Source organism: Sceloporus occidentalis, unplaced genomic scaffold (genome assembly GCF_023333645.1).
Source record: "Sceloporus occidentalis isolate IW3139 unplaced genomic scaffold, rSceOcc1.0.p SCAF_5, whole genome shotgun sequence".
In the NCBI taxonomy this organism is placed as follows: Eukaryota; Metazoa; Chordata; class Lepidosauria; order Squamata; family Phrynosomatidae; genus Sceloporus; species Sceloporus occidentalis.
The window spans coordinates 68,672,486-68,690,254 of NW_028316985.1; the positions used below are offsets into that span (position 1 = coordinate 68,672,486).

The window sequence follows — 17,769 nt, forward strand, 5'->3', positions numbered from 1 at the left end:
TTGAAAGACCACAGCGGACAAAGGGGTGAGGGAAGCAAAAATGGCGACAGCCAGACGGATGGGGACAGAAAGGGCAACTCCCCCAAGGACAGCCCCATCGCACTCCGCTCCTCCCATTCATCTAACGCAATTTCAAAGGCTGTCGTTCCTATTTAAATGCTCCGGTTCCTAAATCGAATCAATGGAAAAACGTAAGTCAGACCCTAGTGTTTTTTTAACACGCGTTAAATGAGGAAAACTCGAATCAAAATTTTATTCCGCTCTACAATTCGATTTGTAGTGGAGACGATTGCAGGTTGCTCTAGAACCGTTCTAGGTTTAAATCGGATCCTAATAGGAACGCCACTCCTTGGATTCGATTCAGAACGCGGGGTTTCACCTAGTGAGAACAACCCCTTAGTTTGATGTGCTTTATCTGCAACTAAGTTTGGAGAAACAGATATGGCTGGAGAACAAAGGATTGGTTTGGAGTTCTGTCTCAACTGGCTGTTCTGCCCTTTTTGTGTATTTCAGTCTACTCATCCTACCATGACACTACCTTTCTGTAGTGGTAGTACTAGACAACCAGCAGGGGAAGATATTACATGAACAAATACAAATAAAAAGCTAACAAAAACAATACCCTGAAGAATCTTCACCTTCCATAATACTACTGAGCATAGATGTTGATCATGTAACTGAGCATTGTGCTGGGTGGAGTGGACTGTATGAAGTATAGTGATTAAACAGTCCTAGAACCCACAAGCCATACAGATGCAAGGTCTGTGTTGATTCCTGGTATTCCAAATGACATTTTAAAACATCATACAGTTGGTACAGTCCGGGTTAGGCGTTCTCAAAATCCTATATGCTTTTCTCATATTTCCTATATTTCTAATGTACTGTTAAATCATTCATAGAGTGGTATGGAGATCTGCCTTTTTGGACTGACCTTGAATTCAGTGATGATTAATATCTGATTATATTATATATCTAATATGCTTATACTGAGTGTCAGGATTTTAATTTGTGATGTATCTAGATAATAGGTTTAGGTTAGATTGCTGGAGAAAGATCAAGTGTATTTCTGAATTTTAGAACTTCTGCCTGACAATGGTTTTGATGTCTGATACGAGTCTTAATGTGCAGAAATGTTTTATATCAGGAACTACAATTCTCACCTCTTGTACTTCACTTTTAAGAGATAAGGATTATAAGGATAAGGAGAGAAGACTACTTTCATATAGATAAAGATGCTACCACTGCATTAAATAGCCTTGTGTTTGCCCCTCATTTGTCCTGACTGATCAGTAAGTGAGCAGTAAAAATGATCTTACACAATATTTTTAAATACTGCTGTATACCTGTAATATGAAGCTCTGAAACCTACATCTTACATTGTATCACACTTCTAATACCCTGGTTTGTGATTCTGGAACATTTATACCTGCACAGTAATTTTCTAATTTTGTAAAGTAAAAACCACAAAACCAATGAAATGGTGTGATCTCATAGATGTGACAACACTGAGGTCCTACTTTAAATTCAACAACAAAATAGAAAAAAATAATATACATGTACATGGAAGGAGTGAATTTAGATTGGACAAATGGACTGTCAATTAAATGTCCAATTTAATGAACTGTCATTGTCCATTAAAACTGCCAATTAAAATACTGACTTGGAGACTGAAAAGCAACTGACAATGACATTACTATCTTAAATACAAACAAGCTTCACTTATATACCACTTTATCCCGCCTAAGCAGTGTCTAAGCAGTTTACAACTGTAAACTAATTTGCCCCCAACAATCTGGATACTCATTTTAGGGACCTTGGAAGGATGCAAGCCTGAGTCAAGCTTGAGCCCTTTTGCTGGTCTTGAACTCACAGCCTTGTGGCTTTGAGTGAGCGGCTGCAGTACAGTGCAGTGTTATGCAAATGGACCAAGACTGTGTTGTTTTGATGAACCATTAACAGTCTGATAGGGGTAACTATAACCCTTTAACTGGTAGAGATATCTATAGCCTACCAACAAGAATTTATAACATACTCAGCATTAGGAGTACTACTACAAGAACACAGTGTAGTTAAACTTCACCATTCCTCACAGATGCCATTCTTTTATTAGAAATGATTAAAATTTAAAATTACTTTTGAATGTGTACTGAGAAGAAAGCTGAATGCAAAGGCAGAAATATGATCCATTGGGCTGAATGCTGGTTTCTGAATCATTCCTCCTGAAAAAGGCTTGATGAATGATGGTAAGGATGACTAAGCCACTTTTGAAAATGTGTCATGCCATATTTCCAGTCTTAAAATTGTGTGTGCCATGAAAAATGCAAGATGTGTTAGATTTCCAGGGGAAAGTTTCCCGCTGCTCAAATATTTTTTTAAAGAATGTTCAGTAATGATTCCTAGACAAAGTGAAATACTGTTATGTAAAAATCAATTGTCTGTTATGCCTAACAATAAAATATATCTGCACAAGGTCTGTCCAATGACAGTATTTAACTCCCATCAATATGTTGCAAAAATAATGTTTTGTTGATGGCATAAATCAAGAATTATGCAAAGTAGTCTTTTGGTCCTTGGAATTCTAGTATTACTTTAAAGGAGTTATACATCTTATGTGCCACACAATGCTGGGACCCCACAAAACCCCTCATCCCCCCCCCCCAGTTCTACCCCCTTTCAATCAAACCTTAACTCACCCCCGATGCTGGCCAGTTTAGAACATTAAAAACTTCTCTTTTTGGTGGTCTAAATACATGGATAAACATGTATTGTGGTACCTTCAAGACTAACTGGTATTGGAGTTGAAACAGCTTGAAAATACTTGCAAATGCCATCCACATGTAACAAAACATAATTTCCATTTCCAAAAAAAGACGACTATGATGAGAAAGCTACATACAGCCTTGTGGAGCTCTGGAGGATTTCAGAATGGCAGTGTGCATCTCTCTGGGCTATGGATCATTCCCACCTCTGCTTTATAGGACAACAGGAACAATGCTATGATAGTTTGTGCTGCAAGGAATATACACAATGAAAAAGGTGTCTGTTATTCTTCCAAATAGCATAAAACCAGAGATCTGTATGGGATGGCCGGAGCAACTTTTTGACAACTGGTTATTCATCATCTGTAAATTGCTAGGGAAAGCAGCAGACAGGTTGGGCCAGTGGATTCTCTTTTCCATTTTTCTTCTCATGTGGCTTAAAGGTTTTTGAACTTGGGAACTTAGGTATGTGGCCAGAGAAAGAAAGAAAAAGTTACCACCCAGGCCTGACCTCTGCATGTGTGAACTATTTTTGTTATTAACTGCCATGAAGACAACTTTGACTTATAGTGATTCCATGAATGAAAGACCTCCAAGTCACCCTATCATCAACAGCTCTTCTCAAGGCTTGCAGACTCAAGGTGGTGGCTTCCTTGATTGAGTCTATCCTTGTAATGTGCTCTTCCTCTTTTCCTGCCGCCTTCCACCTTGCGAAGCATTATTGTCTTTTCTAGTGTATTGTGTCTTCTCATGATATGTGTAAGGCACGGCAGTCTCAGTTTAGTCATCTGAGGGAAAGTTCAGGTTTCATTTGCTTTAGAACCCATTTGCTGGTCTTTTTAGCAGTCCATAGAATTCATAGAATTCTTCTCCAGCACCACATTTTAAATTAGTTCATTTTCTTCCTATCAGCTTTCTTCACTGTCCTGCTTTCACAAAACCATACACAGAATTGGGAAATAGGATGGCATGGACAAGCCTAAGTTTAGTAATCAATGATATATCTTGAGACTCTGGGATCTTGTTTAGTTCCGTCCTAGCTGCCCTTCCAAGTTCTAGTTTTCTTCTGATTTCTTGGCAGCAGTCTCTAGTCTAATTAATGACTGAGCCAAGGTATGGAAAATCTTGAGCTGTTTCAATGTCTGTATCATCTACTTTAAAGTTAATGTAAATTGTCTTTGGTCATTATTTTTTTCTTACTGTTCAACTGTAAGCCTGCCTTTACACTTTCTTCCTTGACTTTTTCAGTAATCTTTTCAAGTCTTTGCTATTTTCTGCTAATAGTATGGTGTCATCTTATTGTTTTAAATTGCTGCTGTTCCTTCCTCTAATTTTCATGCTTCTTTCCTCGGAGTTTAATAATATGTGTCAAGTATGATATATTCAACGTACAGTATGATAAAATTGATGATAAAATGCAGCTTTGCATGACCCTGTTACCAATTAGAAACCATTCTGTTTTTCCGTGTTCTGTCCTAACAGTAGCCTTTTGGCCTGAGTACAGGTTACGAATCAAGACAATCAAATATTGTGGTGCACCCATTTCTTTAAGAGCAATCCAATGTTTTTCATGATCTACACAATCTGCCTTTGCTACAGTCTATAAACCACAGGCTGATTTTCTCTTGGAATACTTTCTCCATTATCTAACGCATGCTTGCAGTATGATGCCTAGAGCTTCTTGCTTTCCTGAACCCAGCTTGGACATCTGGCATTTCTCAGTCCAGGATTTTGAGCATGACTTTGCTTGCAAGGGAAATTAATGCAATAGTCCTGTGGTTACTGCAATTCCCCGTGTCCCATTTCTTGGTGACTGTGGAGCATTATTTTTTTCTGGGCCATTGTTTTGTTTTCCATATTTGTTGACACGTTTTAGTTAGAACTAGAGTAAATTCTTATAAATTCTCTTGAAGCAGCTCATGGTATGTAATCTGTTACTGGTGATTTATTTCTCCCAAATGCTCAAAATGTAGCTTTTACTTCACTTTCTAAAATTATTGGTTCATTTTCAAATGTTCTTCCTTGAAAGGCTCTGTCATCTTTACATCGCTTTTGTATCGTTCTTCAGTGTACTGTTTTCATTAGCTTTTTATTTTTATTTGGTCATGCAATGTCTTCCCCTGCTGGTTGTCTAACACCACCACTACAGAAAGGTAGTGTCATGATGGAATGAGTAGACAGAACACATACAAAAAGGACAGAAGAGACAGTTAAGACAGACTTCCAGCCAATCCTTTGTTCTCCAGCTATATCTGTTTCTCCAAACTTAGCTGCAGGTAAAGAACCCCAGCATTCTGACTCCCAACAGTACAGAGCAAGATCCCTCTTGAGGAAACTGGCTTCATTTATCTATTAAGCCTAATGTGCTTCTGGTAAGCCTATTCCCTATGACTTTGCTGCTTCTTTTTCTACCACTATTGGTTCCTCTTATTAGGTAAGACTGCCTGTGATTTTAAAGTTTTTCAGTAGTTGGGAGAAAATGATTAACTTCGCAATAGCATTTATATTTCTATACCACTTCACAGTTAACTCAGCACTCTAAGTGATTTACAACCTGTAAGCCAATTTCCCCCAACAAGCTGGGTCCTTACTTTAACAACCTACAAAAGGATGGAAGGCTAAGTCAACCTTGGAGCCCTGGGATCGAACTCACAATGTTGTGGCCGCTGTACTGGCATTTAACTACTGTGTCACCTTGTTCCTTTTTCACCACAAGTCCTCTTCATGTCACACCAGAACCACATTTTTTAAAACTTGGTGTCTAGAAAAGCAATTCCAATAGTGAAGCTGATCTATGGGCAAACTCTAAATTTCTGATGAGATGAGTAGTAGAATGTAATTGGGAGGATGGAGTGAGTGAAACGAACATATACTGTAGTAAGGAGCCATCAGAGTCTAAATACATGGATAAACATATATTGTGGTACCTTCAAGACTAAGAAATTTTATTTGGCATAAGCTTTTGTGGGCTCCAGTCAGTTTTTTCAGGTGTGTACCAAAACCTTGTTGTTTATTCATGTAGATAAAGTTAAATTTTATAGGTCTCTACCATATTGTTTTTGCACATTTCACATCCCAAGTAAACAACAAGATCCCTTTGCATAATGACAAACAGTATTCCTCATTTTACTTTGACAAAAAGAAACACAGAGTACTATTTCTTTTTAAGAGGAAAATAGGCAGACTTTGCAAGGTATAGCAAACTTTTCTCATGCTTCAAGCAGTAAGGAATCTTGTGTTATTTTGAAGACTAACAATGTTATTGTAGTATAAGCTTTTGTAACTAGAGGTTTCTTCATCAGATGCCTGAAGCATTATCCATCTTTGACTGGTTTATGTGCACATGGCTGTAGAGAAGAATAGGTAAACAGTGAGGTTGCTTGGTATGCTTTGTAAAAACAATGACTAGTGACATTATGTTAAAACTTAAAGGTATGTGATGGAGTCAAAAGTTGAATGGAAACCTGTTAGCTTGTTCCAGTCTAAAGAGGATTCCATTCAGATTTTAGATAAGATGCAGTTCAGTAGTTTCCTGCTGGAGTCTCTCTTTTTTCAAGAATGGCAATTTTCTGGTCAGCTACAGCATATCCTGAAGTTAATATCAAGTAATTTAGCAAATATGATTTTAAAAATAATTGTTGTATTAAAATAAATAATTATAAAATAATAGTAGTACCCACAATGTCTGGAATTAATTTATCTGCTTCTTTTCCAGTGTAGAATATATGCTTTCATTCATCAGTAAAGCACTTCTGCCTTCTGCATAGGCCATATTCTATGGAAATTACTGTGATCTAGATAAGGATTTCTGCAAGTATTAATTCGGTGATCCATTGACAGGATGCTTGTGTTATCAGTAGCAACTGTTTCTGAATAACAGCCTACTGTTAATAATTTGTCACTATCTGTAGTTTCCTCATTTAATTTATCTCTGACTGTACTGTTCAGTCTGTATCAACCATCTGCATATGTGCTGCTCAGGGTATGTGTCCAGAGTTGTGCAGGAATAAGTTGAGTCCAGAACAGAGTTACAATTTTTTTCAAAATAGTAATAAGAAAGAGTCAAAGTTCATGGCATGAGGGATTGACAATTAATTTTCTGTCTTTATGAAAATCCATACTTGGTTTCTTTTTTAGCATGCATCAACAATATTGAATCTATTTTAATCATATCGTAATTATTTGTGTTGGCAGAGAGCTTTAGACATCCTCAAGTGCTCCTGAAACCTGGCCTCATCTTTTTCTCAAAGTGCTCGTACTTGTGTATACTGGATTACTGGCATCCCATTCAGTCTGTATGTGAGGAAGAGCTTTCCAGCCCTCAACTAATAGACATCCCTTATAAGAGACATCTGCTAGCCCTGTCTCACAACGCTGCTACAGACCATAATCAACATGTCCCTTAGGGAGGGAAAATTTCCAACCAATTTAAAACAGGCAGTGGTTAAAACCACTCTTGATCCTCCCTAGATCCCCGATTAGAAATAACTATAGGCCGGTCTCGTTGTTACCATTTCTGGGCAAGGTGATCGAGAAGGCGGTTGCCCTCCAACAAGCTGTCTTGGATGAAGCTGATTATCTGGACCCATTTCAAACCAGCTTCAGGGTGGAATATGGAGTAGAAACAGCCATGGTTGCCTTGTTCGATGACCTCCATCTGGGCATCAACAGGGGAAGTGTGACCCTGCTGGTGCTCTGAGACATCTCAGTGGCATTCGATACCACTGACCATGGTATCCTTCTGGAACGCCTGAGGGAGTTAGGTATCAGAGGCAATGTACTCTAGTGGTTCCATTCCTACCTCTTGGGTAGGTTCCAGATGGTGATGCTGGTGGATAGTTGCTCTTGCAAGAGAGATCTGACATCTGGCATCCCTCAAGGCGCCATTCTGTCCCCCATGCTTTTTAACATTTACACGAAGTCGCTGGGCGAGGTCATCTGGAGACTTGGGGCCCGGTGTTATCAGTACTCTGATGACACCCAAATCTACTTCTACATGTCTCCGACTAAAGCAGTGACCAAGGATGGCATCTTGCCTCTGAATGCCTGCCTTGGGTCGGTAATGGGCTGGATGAGGGAAAACAAACTCAAGTTGAATCCAGAGAAAACGGAGGCACTAGTGATAGGTACCCCTGGTCCAGGGAAGGAGATTTGCCACCCGGTCCTGGACGGAGTCACACTTCCCCTGAAGGATGAGGTTCGCAGCTTAGGCGTGCTCCTGGATTTGTCTTTACAATTGTCATCTCAGGTGGAGGCGATATCCAGAAGTTCTTGGTACCAATTTCGATTAATACGCCAGCTGCGTCCCTACCTGGCCCAGAGGTACCTTGAAACAGAGGTACATGCGCTAGTAACCTCTTGTTTAGATTTCTGTAATGTGCTCTACATGGGGCTACCTTTGTACCAAACCCGGAAGCTTCAACTGATTCAAAAAGCTTCAGCCAGACTGATCACTAAAACATCTAGATCAGAACATATTACACCGATATTAAAATCTCTGCACTGGCTACCGATTAGCTTCCAGGCCCAATATCAAGTGTTGGTCAATACCTTTAAAGCCCTATATGGCTCAGGCCCGAGTTACTTGAAGGAATGTCTGTCCCTACACAATCCGCCCTGCACACTCAGAACATCTGAAAAGATATTATTAGAGTAACCAAAAATCAGACTGAAATTGACCTATGATCCAACATTTACTGCTGCTGCCACCAGACTTTGGAACAACCTACCGGAAGAGATCCTTTGTATTAACGCTCTAGATGCTTTTAAGAAGGCACTGAAGACGGATCTCTTCCGGCGGGCCTATCCATTTGATCCACCATAACTGAACCTAGGAACCTCCATTACTCATATATAGGTATGGATTTGTATCAGTTTTATTAAATTTTGTCTTATTAATTGATTGTTGTAATTTTAGATAAATTTGTGCTTATTGTAATAGTGATTTTATCTGATGTACTCCTGCCTCGATCCATGGGGAGAGGCGGGAAATATAAATAAAGATATTATTATTATTATTATTATTATTATTATTATTATTATTATTGACAAGATTTCATGCTTTCAAATAAGGTTTATCCTTCATGATAAGTGATACACGGCAATTGTAGTTCAGAAGAACTATCTCCATAGCATCCAAATGTTCCCATTTTTAATGTGATGTAGTGGAGAAAGATTTTTGTTGTTGTGTGCCTTCAAGTTGTTCCTGATGTATGATGACCCTAAGGTAACCCTGTTACAGGGTGATCTGAGGCTGAGACAGTGTGACTTGGCCAGGGTTACCCAGTGGGTTTCTATGGCTGAGTAGGGATTTGAACCCTGGGCTCCAGAGTCATAGTCCAATGCTCAAAGCACTGTGCCATGCTGGCACCAAAGATAGGTACCTTTCTGGAATAAATAAGATAGTTTCCTAGGTCCCGGAGGTTACTCCTTATTAAAACCTCTTTGTAGGCGAAAGAAAAGGGAGTTCAGATGAAATTGCTGCTAAGTTTAACTGCAAGGCTTCTCTAAGTCTGGTATTTTTAGTACTATGATAGTTTGCTCTTAGATTTGTGAAATGGACTGTGACTTGTCAATTTCCGTGTTAGGAGATGGATATTCACCTTCAGATTTCTCAAAGGCAAACTATGCCGAGATTGGTGATTGAAGCCAGTGATAAGGATCACTACAGCATGTTTTTTTCATAAAATGTTGCAAAACCTGTTTTAAAATAAACACAACGGTGGTACTATTTCTGCTCAGATTTGTTGGCGCTGAGAAGGCTCTCTAAGCAAACAATACTGAATCTTCATTGAATAACAGCTGTCATGGTTTGTCCAGGTAAAGAAAATATTTATAATATACAGATTAATTTTCTGGAGATGTTATTAAAGTGCATGTCCATGGCATCATTCATGTTTTTGAATAAGGGCTGCATTTGTAACAAGCCAATCTGTCATTCTGCCTCCCTTCTTCTGCCCCCACTGCTTTTTGGTGATCAGGGCTGCTTTGATTTTTTTAAATTTGGTTTCATATACTTTGGTTTAAAAATGGTAAGAAATCCCAGCCAATCATCTGATTTTGTTTGTTTGCTTGGAAAACCTGTATAAGGAATCTGAGCTTCATTGTCTATTACCAATAAAGAATATGTGACTTGCACATGCCACCAAGCTCCTTATAGTATTTTCAACACAGAGAATCAGTCTTAGATATGATAATGAATATTTTCATTTGGAAAAATAAATAAAATTACATGCATACCTTTGTTAGTTACTGCCTTTAAAACCCTACATGCTTTAGATCCAAATTATCTACAGGATTGGTTCCTCCTGTACAATGTGGCCAATACACTCAGGCCCTCTGGGGTTGTTGTTCTTGTTGTTTTGTTGTTGTTTGTTTTGGGGAGGTGTGTATAAAATTTTGAATATTGTCTTGGTTATTAGGAAAGACACTTAGAAAACCATTTTTGTTAGGAGGATTTATTATTCATCTGGAGTTTAGTGGAAATTTCCATGGCAAAGAGGAGAAAGTGATAAAGGATGCTAGGCACTAGAAAGGCACTTTGTGGAAGGTTCTGTGAACTTTCCTTGGCTCTCCAACATCTGATTTTCCAGAAGCTTCAAATTGTTGGGATGATGAAGAAAATGCTGAAAGGGCCTCCCTTCCTCTTCCATCTTAATTCCCAAGTAATAATTTTAAAAAGTTTCAGCAGAACCATGATATTTGGTCATTTGTCATGGACCATATATTTATCATATGTACATACTTGGCTATAAGTCGACTTCATCATAAGTCAAGGGCAGGTTTTGGGGCCAAAATTATGGATTTTGATGTGACCTGTGGCTAAGTCGAGGGTAAAACTTAGGTGCAGTTAGCAAATGATCTAAAGGATGAAGCAAAAGAAAACTATGCCAAAGAACTTACAAAATTCCAGCAGGCGTAAATCTTTGTGCTCACCCTAAAGGCTGTATGAATGAGAGAGGAGAGGGCTCAGTGCTTCCAGGACAGATTATACTCTTGCCTTTCACCAGTGAATGGTTACTTTTTAAAATAAGAGTTAAATTACAGTACTTACATTGCCCCATGGACAAGTTGACTCAGGTTTTTTGGGTCAATTTCCGATTAAAATTCCTAGAGTTATACATGAGTATATACAGTATGTAAATTCTGTAAAGGTTAAAAAGTTGACTACAGTCAACCAGACAGCCACATGAAGAATGAGGGAAGAACGCTTAGTTATACTCTTTATAATCAAAACATGTGATTAAGTTGAAACTATCCATTACTGATGTTTCAAGTCAGTCTGTTATTGAAGTTCCCCAAACTTTTTTGCTCTTTCTACAGAAGTGGTTGGAAACTATTGCCAAACAGTATGCTTACCTTGCCCCAATCAAACACCACAATCGCCTCTTTTTCTGATTGCTGCCTTTGCACTGTCATAGCCTACCTTAACCATGACCATATAGACAAATATGTGGCATTTCCAGAAAACCAGGAAGTCCCTGTCTTTCCTCAGGGTGTGTGCTCATACACTCCAGGTATGTTCCAAGACCCTAGAGGCTGATTCTCAAAAGTCTGAGGAAATACACATGTGTGCGTGCGCACACATAAGCACACATGGGATGCTTTGATAAAATACAGTGGGAACTTCGTATCTTCTGGGGTTTGATTCTAGGATCCCCCATGGATAATAAAATCTGTGGATGCTCAACTCTCATTATATACTGTGGCATAGTAAAGTGGTGTCCCTTATCTGAAATGGCAAAATTACAGTTTGCTTTTTGTAAATAAATAAAAATTTCAGTGGATCTCCAGAATCCCTGGATACAGAGGGTCGACTATGCTCTGAAATCCCATGGAGAAAGCCTATACAAGTGCAGTTATTCGTGCTGGTCTCATTTTATTAACCAAGACTTGAAATCATAGTGAAATTTTTGTAGATTTCTAAAAATTTTGCAGTGCTGCAGGATTATTATGTAGTGTTTTATCTTGCACTATAGATTCTACAAGTGGCTGATTTATAATCACACTTCCTTTTACACCTTAGCAGTGTTGAAATTTCCAAGGGTATCTTTAATTCCCTATTCAATCTTGGTAAAAGTCATTAAAATTGTCTTCTTGTTTACTTCTACTGGACTGACCTTTTACAGGGGCTTTACTTTCTGAACTAGAGAGCATCTCTCTTTCAGGATCTTTCGGAAAACAACAATAATGAAGTGTTTTTAGTAAGTAGATGTTGAACTTTCTGAGCTGCAAATCCTTGATTATGGAGATTCAGTGCATCTTCATCATATTAGCATCTCACCTTTTCATTTAACAAAACTTGTAACTATAAAAAAAGAAAAAAAATTAAAGAATTGAAACCACAGTTAAAATAAAAAAACACAAAGTCAGAATTCTGTAATTATATTCTATCATTTTATATTACATATTACACAATTGTTGTTGTGTGCCTTCAAGTTGTTTCCAAGTTATGACGACCCCAAGTTGAACCTATCACAAAGTTTTCTGCAGCTGAGAGTATGTGACTTGCCAAGAGTCACCTAGTGGATTTCTATGGCTGAATGAGGAATCAAACCATGATCTTGAGATTTGTAGTCCAGTGCTCAAGCCACTACACCATGCTGGCTCTCATATATAATATTTTATAACATTTTACAGACTATAATAACAACTTCAGAGTTAGCATAAAGTACCAGAGTTAAGCCTTAAAATCTGCCTGAACAGAATTTATGACTGAAGTTTTAAAAAAAGCTACATTTCCACAACTGTCTCAAAAGTCTCAAGTGGGTGTATGTGCGCACACAACCATAGTTCCATGAGTACCTCATTTGCCTCATTTTGGACTAAATGGAGCTTGCAAAGATTTTTCAAGGGCAGCCCATATGAAATGGTTCAGGCTTAATATAACTAAGGCAGGATACAAACCGCCATATAGTACGTATTCTATACGTACTAGGGTTAGGAAGGGGCGGTGCTTCCGCACCCCCCTAACCCTAGTACGTATAGAATACGTACAAGATGGCGGCGCCCTTTCCACATGGGCGCCACCATCTTTACGTACTGGACGCATAGTGTCCAGACGTGTCGCGGCGATAATGACGTCACGAATGTGCCCTTGGCGCTTCGTGACGTCATCAGTGCGCCGCGGAAAGAAGCTCCGAAATGGAGCTTCTTTTTTGCTCCGCGCGGGAGCCGCGCGGTTTGGCTGCTGCAGCTCCTGCACGGAGCAAATGGCGCCAGCGGGAGACCGTCGCAAAGCGGCGGTCTGTATCCCGCCACAGGCATATTGTACTGTGGTAAGGTACAGTCACCACAGATACTGTATTCGAACGGGTGACATACCATACCAAGCTGGGCAGAAACCCCCAGACCACCATAGCTGGTATCTAGGTATTCAACTGCAAGGTTAAATCCAAGAAACCTCCTCAAATGTGCACCTTATTTTATTTTTTAAAAAATAATCTTGCCCTGTTAAGAACAGGCTGAAACCCTCCATCAAGTGAAAATAACATTGCCTGGGTTCGCTTCAGTTAGGCCTCATTATATCTCATTCTTTAGACAGGACATCAGCTAATTGCTGGGAATCAGATGAAAATGGCAGGCAGTTGCATCTGTGTACTGATGATGATGTACCCCAGTTCTCTAAAACTCTTCCAGCTGCTTTAGGCAGAAGATGCTAAATAGCATATGGAACTGGATGGACCCATGGGAGAAACCAAAAGCTAAAGGCCAAGGCGTCAGGCAAACATTACCTTCTAAAATGGATCTTGGAAGGAGCAGAACAAACTAACATAAATATTTGCCAGGAAAATAAGAAATATTGAAAGATATGGCAAGATCTCTTAGAACAGGGGTGCACTTCTCTTCCTCATGCTTTCTAGTTCCCAGCATATGTTGTCAACCTGAGCAACTAAAGTAGGTCTGAAGTGAAACTGAAATGCCTTAGGATCAGCAGTGGGCAGCTTGGTGCCTTCCAGATATTTTGGAGTCTGGTGTTTATGCTGGTTAGGGCTTCTATGGCTTGTAGTTCAAAACTGTCTGGAAGTCAATAGATTGCTCTAAATAGTCTATACCATCCAAGAAATTGAAGCTGATACCATGATGGTCTCAAGCAGTTTCCCCCAAAACTGTAGTATCTTCTCTAAGCCTATAGTGGTCAGATATTTTTCTGAGTCAAAAGATGGGTGAGCAGGAGATTATTAAAGGATCTTCGTTTAATACCCCTTTTCTCAGTTTCAGTATGCTTGATGAAAAAGCACAAAAAAAGCTAAATACTGTACAACTGTTTATTGCTGGTAATCATTTTTTAAAACACACAGACTATATATTTCTGCATCTACTTACATCTAAGTGCCTTTAATGTCATTGCATTAAGTAATGCAGCCATGTAACTTGCCTTACTAAGGGCAGTCCTTTGTTTAAAGGATTGTCCAGTTCATGTCAGGGCCCTTTAAAAGGGCATCTCTAGTTAGCAGCTGGATAGCAGGCTCAGCAGCAAGTGGAAATGTATTTTTCTTTAAATTCTAGCAATGACCTGTAAATGTGCAACTTCCTCCCCCCCCCCCCCCTTCAGTTCTCTGTCTTTCTATAATGTGTATGTAGACCTGTCGTCTTTCATACTCCCTTTCACCAGTGTGAATGTAGCCACCATTTCAAATGCAAATGTGATAATACTACTTCAGTTTCTATTAAAATTTCACTAAAGTTAGCTCTGCCAAAAAGAGAGGGAGCACAAGAGACAATCTGCTCTTAATCTTTTTACATATTACGGCTGGCTTCTAGTACCAAGCACTAATATATTATTGCCTCTTTGCTAGCATTTCCTTACATACTGTATATACTTGTGTATAGGTCGATCTCGTGTATAAGTCAAACATAAAGTTCTGGGGGTCAAAAGTCTGGATTTTATATGAGCCCCATGTGGATAAGTCGAGGGCAAAACTTAAGGGCGTGTAACCATGGATGTAAAAGATGTCCTGCTCCCTCATCCTGCATTTTCCTAGCCCAGCTGCCCCGTCTGGAGGCACTGGGCTGGGAAGAGGCTTGGGGAGTGAATGATTGTTCTCCCTGCTATTTTATTACTGTATTGACTCATGTTTTGGGGTCAATTTTGTAGTATAAATTTATCGACTTATACACAAGTTATACAGTAGTGCTAGTTGGAGAAACAGCCTATGACTGTTAAAATGTGAAATTGTTTCTGTACAACTGGGACTAAAATGGTTATCACCTCCAGTCTTCATGTTGATAGAAATAATACAATAGTTTACTTCCTAAATATAATCTGAAGGGCTGTACAGACAGCCCTACAGGGGCAGCTCTATGCTGCCCCTGGAAGCCCTTGCTTGAGGATGCCCAACCACGCCCCCAACCCAGTGTAAAAAAGAACTGCAAAACATGGCTCCTATTTGTGCCATATAAGGGGCACCATAAGTGCCCCGGTGTGGCGTTATGATGTCCTTAGTGCACAGCACTGTTTGGGCTCTGTGCATGAGGGACATCATCATGGCGTGCACTGGCTGGACAGGCATGAGCCAAGATGGTGACCGAGCTGTGCAAGTAGGACTTTGAGCATGTGAACCCTCAGCCCTGCCTGAGCCCTAGTTCGCCTACTGGCTGGCATAAAGTGCTGGTATGTATAGGCTAAGTCTTCATAATAGAGAATACTGATAAAGTTCAAAATTGCAGTGTTTTGAAAATGAAAGTGCTAATATTTTGGGAAATTTAAGAGACTAAGTAGTGTGTGAGAGATCCTTGTTGATTTTGATTTCTAGGCTGCTTGATGAAAAGTTTTCCATGGCCCTATGTATATAACCTGCCATCATTTTAATGTATTCCAGACCCAGTTCAATTTATTAGTATTTATATAAGTCAGGTTCTTGTTTCTGAGCAACAGCATCATTGTATACGAGTGGTGAACAGGCTATGGCTGTTCATCATAGAATCTGAAGATTAAGTGTACAATAACAAAATCATAATACCGTATATACTCATGAGTCAACCTCATGTATAAGTCAAGGGCAGGTTTTGGGGGCAAAATTATACATTTTGATATGACCTATGGATAAGTTGAAGTTAAAACATGGGGGCATGTAACAAAGGATGTAAAGGAGGAAGCAAAGGAAAATGATGTCAAGAATATACAAAATTCCAGGCATAACTTTTTGAGCTCACCTTAAGGCTAGATGGATGAGGAGAGAAATATGCTGAATGTTGGTGGTCGGAGGTGACCTACCAAAACACACAGGCCTAACAAAACATGCACATGTCAGAAAGGATGTAAAGGCAAGAATTAAGATACACTATTCAATCTTATATCAAAAAAGGAACATCCCTTTCTCTAAGTAGAGTGATGAAAGGCTATCCTAGGAAAACTTAAAAAGAAGCACTGACCCCCTCTATTCTCTCTGAGCTCCTTTGAAAGGAAGTGCCAAAGAGCTGCTATCACCTCTATTTTCCTTCACAGGTGCATAAATAGGCTAGAAGCAGTGTTGTGGTGGAAAGAATAGAGAGGGTTTGTGCTTCTTTTAGGTTCTCTGATGACAGACTCAACAACTCTCATCTTTCACCACTCTACACAGAGAAGGGGATGGTTCCTTTTTTTACTTAGGGTACAATACTTACATTGACCCATGGTTAAGTTGACCCATGCTTTTTGGGTTGATTTTTTTAACAAAAATTTCTAGCCTTCTACATGAGCATATATAGTAATTCTCTTTTGCAGTTGGTGGGGAGTGGGAGACAATAGAAAGTTGCTGTCCCATCTACAGATCCCCAGTTGCGCACTAAGAGATGGAAGCCCCAAAAGGATGAGGTGCCGATAATCGAAGTGGCACCAGGAGCAGCAGCAAAAGACAACACTTGCAGCAGTATAGTTTTTAAGCAAGAAGGACAGCAGAGCAAGCCTTGGGAAAGTAGAAGTTGTGGTTTGTTAATGGGAGGGAGAAGGAGAAGCTGTGGCAGGGAAGAGGAAATGGAAGCAATGAGGGTGCAGGTAAGAAAAGTTGTAGGGCATGGAAGAAGATAGAGCTATAGAAACTTTAGTTACAATGGATCAGAATATGACAGAGAACATTGACCTGGAAATGTTGACCCCAGCAGTATGGCTATTTGGCTTACATGGGCTTTGGCCATCTCTAGTATATGGCAGATATGATTACCTTTGTTGTTGTTGTGTGCCTTCAAGCCATTTCCGACTTACGGCAACCCTAAGGTGAACCTATCATGACAAGAGTTGTCCAGGGGAAGTTTGCCATTGCGTTCCCCTGAGGCTGCAAACATAGTAGAAAAAGGAGGAGCTCCAACAATTATGGAACACACATATTTTAGCATAGCCCAAAGTATCACTTACAAAGCCTGTAAAAGAGATGTTGTATTCAAGTGTGGAATACCTTTCAATTATTTTACAACCTCCAAGATTATTTTCCTTATGAATGAAGGTGCCAGAAAACCTTGATCAACCGTTTATAGGACTGTCACATAGAATTGACTTGGAGTCACATTCAGCCAGCTATCCCTGATATTAACACATGCACCTAGAGATACTTTATGGATAGATTTTGTTGTTAATTTATGAGAAAGGGCTCCAGAGTAAATGATTTTCCTATCCTTGTTAAAAAGCCATCTGCTGCTATGCAAAACTAAAATTTTGTTACATCGTATGTAAAATATGCTCCCAATTGGTTGGTGAAAACTGATATGTGTATAACATGATCTTGAATTTGTATCTGAATTTGTTTTTAACAATTATTAATAATTGTATTTTGCAATTATTATTTTATCAAGTTATTTTGTGTACTGGTCAACAACCGAATAAATCTTACTACTACTACATATATTGAATATCGGATTGCATATTTGCATTAGATGGTATTATTATTATTATTATTATTATTATTATTATTATTATTGCTAAGGCACTTGCAAGGAGGCATTTGCAGACGCTGAGCAGATGGTTTGTAATTCATTGGTGGACAACGTTGTCCCTCATCGTCTAGCATGGGGAAGGTTTCTTCTCCTTTTTAATCAG

At 39.2% G+C, this 17,769-nt stretch overlaps 1 protein-coding gene across 2 annotated transcripts in view; it reads left to right on the plus strand.

The window, feature by feature from the left end:
• Positions 1–17,769, plus strand: part of ST7 (suppression of tumorigenicity 7) — a 132,045-nt gene that overhangs the window by 20,253 nt on the left and 94,023 nt on the right. The gene's annotated exons all lie outside the window — the stretch shown is intronic.